We start from the raw sequence: 5,588 nt of genomic DNA on the forward strand, positions 1-5,588 counted from the left end.
AAAAACCCGTCGGGTGCGCCTACGTGTTACATATCACCGTACATACATGTTACATACCACCATGATTGTCGGAGTGTGAGTAATATTTCTAGGGCCATCAATCACTGTTAACACTAAACTGATGAGCGGTAAAGTGTCGTTTATGGGCAATTTTGGGTACGGTAGTTTTTTGCAATTTCGCAGGAGCACGCAATTTTAATGCTTGACATGTTTCGTGTCCATTTACCCAACACAACCTCATCTTTAAAACAAAACTTGGGGAAAAAGTTTTTTAAAACATTTTTCAGTATTTTTTCTTTATATAATAAAAAAAAATAAAAATAAAAAAAAGCCCCAGTGGTGATTAAATACCACCAAAAGAAAGCTCTATCTGTCCCAAAAAATTATACAAAATGTATTTTGATACAGCTTTGCATGATGGAATAAATATCAGTAAAGGAACTTCAGCTCTGAATACTGAAAGATGGCCCGGACAGGAAGGGGGTTTAACACCCCAATCTCCAAATAGTTAAAGAAGGACTCCAACAGAAAGATAAACACTTTAGCCTCTTGTTCTTGTTAAAGAGAGAAGTCGCCTTGATTGGTGAAATTCCCTCCACCTTAGTATTTTTACTAAGGTCGTTTTTTAATATTTATAGTTAACATTATAAATACAAAACTAAACAGACTAGGAAGGAAAACATTTCCATAAATATTTACATTTTGGAGAAATGTTCATAACATTCTTGCAGTTACAATAGGTGACCACTAGATGGAAACCTTCGCCCATAGGAAATGTTAGGCTGGCGTTGGCCTCAGCGGTTGCTAAATCAAGGTCTGGCTAATAAATATTAGAATTGAACCTTAGAGAGAACATGTTGTAATTTTATGAAGCAATTTAACGTGTCTCTGTTTAGTTAAACCTACACCATCTGAAACCTGAGCAGCTAATTCCACGCTATGAAAAATCCCCACCAAAAAAAAAATGATTTATCTCACAACATATGAAAAAGTATGAAGCCCCCAGGGGAGGAAATGCGGTGCTGGCGTTGTCAGAGGCGAAGTGAAGGAAATACTAATAACGGATATAAAGCAGAACAAAAGTTTGTTGTGTTCTTATCTTTTAAAATGTTGTTCTGGGAACAATTCACAGCAAAGGGCGATACGGCAACATTCAGTCACACTTTAGTTGTGTGCTCAAGGGAGTTCAGCAGTTGTGTACTGTATTTGCCTCAAGACAAGCATCATGATACTGCCAGAATTCTACAGCCTACCTACTGTATGTGTCTAAACTGTTTTGTTTCATGCTGCGTTTAATTGGCCCTTTTATTACTTATTGAATGGTTCTCTTTAATACATTAAGTGGGATTTGTATGCATCGAACAGGGTTATTCACGAAAGGGTGAAGAGTTTGGAGAAGGCAGGAGAAGTGTACAATCTAGGCCAAAATAGCAGATTGAGCTGAATTGGAAAACTTTTCCAAATCAGCTATTTTGGCCGAGATTGTTCACTTCTCCTGCCTTCTCCAATCTAGGCCAAAATATCTGATTTGGAAAAGTTTTCCAATTCAGCTCACTTTCCAGCTCAGCTGTGTTGTCCTAGATTGTTCACTTCTCCTCCTTCTCCAAACTCTTCACCCTTTTGTGAATAGCCCTGTAAATGCACACTTTAAAATTGTTGTAACTGTGCATATTTAGCTCACAAGGCTGGCTATGTGTGCTGTTACTTACCTGCATTCTCTCCCTGTCAGAGAAGAAATGATAACCTAGTGTGGGCCTGTAGGTTGGAGGCCAACCAGTCTACTAGCTGAACTTGGGGCAAATGAATGACACTCTCTGGGCTGCTGGAAGAGGGTAAAGCTGTCAACCATGTTTCACATTATACTAATAGCGCCACTGTTCTAACACTTGAGTGCAGTGGTGGAACACTCGCCCAGGCAGCAGCTATGAGGCCCGGGGCACAGGGGGCCAGGACATGCCCCTGATGCTGTGTTGGCCGCCTGGATTGCTGTGGCATCTCAGGCTGCGGGGCTGTCGCTGGCGGCTGTGAGGAGGAACAACCTGTCAGTGATGTGTGCAGCGACTCATTCCTCCTCCTCAGCCGCTACTGAGTCAGTGACAGCCAGCAGCTGTGGTGGAGGACAGGGCATGGCGTTGGCAGCGATGGAGGAGAAGGGGCCCACCAGCGACTGGGGAGGAGGAGGCAGACAATGGATCTGGGCTGAAAGGTAAGAGGGTGCGATCAGCCCACCTGAGACCCTGCAGAGCCCACTATAGAGAGTCTATGGTGGGCTCTGCAGGGTCACTGTCAGGTGGGCTGTTTTGGTTATCAGGTGGGTTTAACTAGCAATCACAGCGCCCCATACAACATTTTGCTATGAGGCTCTGTGATTTCTAGTTACGCCACTGCTTGAGTGACTTTTTCAAAACTAGCCTGTATGCCCAACATGAATTAACCTAAAGAGATCTTTCTGTATGGCCCATAGCAGCCAGGTCCCAGCTGACCTGTCATTTTCTATTCCGTAATACAAAATTATAATCTGAAATAGTAATGGTTGTTGTGGGCACCATCTTTGTAACGAGATGCTGTAAAGATCACCATCAATGGTGGTAATCTGGATCTGCACAGGGTAATTTAATAATAGTGTAGTTTTACCTCTCGGGGATTCCATGCTTTTATTATTTATTTGTTTTCTCTCCCTATCCGGCCAGATGTGTCAAGCTGGATGTCGGGGTGTAGGGGTGTAAGGTTAATCCTATCTACTACCTGTGCTCAGTGATAACACACTAAAAAACTAGCAGAGTACTGTGAGGATTACAATTAAGAGAAGTAAGGGCTTCGTTAAAGGAGAACTATGGGGTTAAGGCTTTTCCCCATAGTTCTCCTTAGGGTAATGGGAGGACACAAACTAGCGCCCTCCCGTCACCCTAGGCTCAGTATACCGCGAGCCCTAGCTGCGTGACTGACCGCCCAGCTGCGTGACTGACAGCTGGCTCTGCCTATACCGCGAGCTGTAGCTTGCGGTATACTGAGACGCCGCAGTATACCGTGAGCTGCTGCTCGCGGTATACTTAGACGCCGCAGCTGAAGCGGATCGCGACAATTGTGCCGGGATCCGCCCAGCTGCGTGACTGACAGCTGGCTCTGCCTATCTAGAGGCAGAGCCAGCTGTAGCCACCCCCTCCCCCGTCCGTTCCGCCAGTCAGCGCTGGCAGATCGGAGCGGGGAGGGGGAATCCAGCCCCTCCCCTGTCACGGCAGAGAGCCGTGGCAGGATCGAGAGGTGAGCGAACGCCGGTATGTGTTCGCTCACCTCCCGATCTACTGAGCCGACCTGTGACAGCCTCATTGTCACAGGTCGGCTAGAACTATGAGGTGAGTGAAAAGCACTCACCTCATAGTTCTCCTATTAAAGTCAAATGAGAAATGTACAGGGGCTGGAATGTTAGCAAATACATGCTTGTTGCCTGTGTCTGGCTTCAATACTTATTAAAGCCACTGCATCAGTATGATACCCAGCATCCTCCACGAGAATGTTTAGCAACCTGTCTTTCAAGACAGGTTTCCTTTATGTGACAGTTGTATCTTCATGTAGAAGTCTAGACAGTGTGTCCATTATCACCCCAGTCTCCATGGGAGCTTACAGCCTAAAACTTGTATATTATGTTGCTTGCACAGAGAGAGAATACAGCTAAATAACAACAAACACCATCCCTGACATCACCTACTAATGCCAATTTCTAAACGGTTCTCTTTAAACAGGTTCTGGAGCTGAGTGAATGACAAGGTGAAATGCAGGAGTGCATTTCCCAGGTTGTCCACTTGGCCCAGGTTGCCTATTGCCCTTCTTTAAAGGGCTCGTGACTCATCAAGGCCTTGGAGATGAACATTAAAGCTACTGCAATGCTTATACACTAGTGGCTGACCATAAAATGTATTGAATGTATGATTAGCTGCACCTGTTATCCATTGGAATAAACGTTAGAGCTGGGTTAGCAGATAGTTGGCGCACGCTCAACTTTCTTTTGGGTCCACATTTTAACATGCCTGTATTTTCGGAATAACTGCCGGATTAGGCACTTCCTATGAACAGGAAGATATGACATTTATTTAAACTGTTGAAACATTGACTTCTACGTGTTACATTTGGATGTGACTGCCACAGTGAAACTGATTGGAGAAATCTGCTGTAATGCATCCCTGTGCAAATGCCGGGGATTGAAGCTGAAGCATCTAAAAACCTAGCAGCTTGCCCACCATTGAGCCAAGTGTTCAGAATAAATAGAACCCTCTGCATTTGTGTATTGTCCTGGGGAAAAAAAACACACTGTTTCTGTTGTCAGAATAATGGGTAACATGATATTTGCTGTAGGATATGAGACAAAAGAAGGTAAAGTTACTGAACTGATGTCATGCAGGTGCAGCCTTGTACTGGCTCAAGGTCACCCAAGGTGCAAGGTCAAATGATTTCCCAGGAAAGGTCCACAAATAACTAATTAGTAGTAACCTATAGGAGTAAAGCCATATATTCGTCTATAGCGATCACAGGCCCATATCCTATATTTCTAGAGTGCTGCTAGTATTTTGTTTGCTTGAAAATATTTAATAACGCAAGTTCAACTTTTTTCTAACCAGTTTGTCGTGTTTTTAGAATCCTATTTCATATGAGAGATTCTTAAAAGGCAAGCCATCTATATGTCAGGCAGTCAATCAACAACTTTTCTGAATACCTGCTGCAAATAAATTAAATTGGACCACCCAGAACTGATATTCGAGCGTTTGCCAGATGCTGCAGAGTTAAAACACCTTTATACTGTATCTCTCAGGTAGTCTACTGGTGACATGTTGAGTTCCCAGGAATATTTGCTGTTGCCATGATGGGTTCTCAATCACACTGTTGAATTTTATGTAGATTTAATACAACAGGAAGTGCTGGAACAAGCAAAGGACAGTGGGCACACCCAAACCACCTTTGAGCAGAGTTGGGATTAAGGCCAGGTTCCGGACCAGATCTGGAACAGTTTTTTTTAAACTTAAAATGGGCTTTTAGGTGCAGTCCAGTGCGCAGTGTATGCCTTTTTGATGTGTTTCCATGCGTTACAGTGCATTCCAGACCAGACAAAATGAGACATGCAGTATTTTGTCTGGTCTGGTCTGGAATGGACTGCACTGGTGGGAACAGAGGCCAGAAATAGCATAGTGATACATTAGGATGACTTTTGGGTCCGGAAACAATCTGGTCGGGTCTGGAGATTATCTGCATGTGGTGTCAATGGGCCCTATGGTAGAAAGATGTCCTTGTTGATTTCCACCTGTAACAAAAAGATCACTTTTGTATGGACTGACCTTTTTAATTAAGTGTGGAAAACATTTATTTTAGCCTAAAGATAGCTACAGGGATAGGAGGCAATCAGATGTTCAGTAATGATCTAGCTGTTGGGGACCTGTCCAAGGGGGGACAGTCACCCGGCGGGATAAGGTATGCCGCCGGGTCCCCTCCTCTCTCCTGATACTGTCCGGCGGGCGTTGAGCCATTTTGGTGTCACCCGGGTGCGGGCCGCACCCCCCTTGTGACGCCACTGTCTCAGGGGAACAAAACATATATATATA

Source organism: Nanorana parkeri, unplaced genomic scaffold, assembly GCF_000935625.1.
Source record: "Nanorana parkeri isolate BGI_ZX_2015 unplaced genomic scaffold, ASM93562v1 scaffold20, whole genome shotgun sequence".
NCBI classification, from domain to species: Eukaryota; Metazoa; Chordata; class Amphibia; order Anura; family Dicroglossidae; genus Nanorana; species Nanorana parkeri.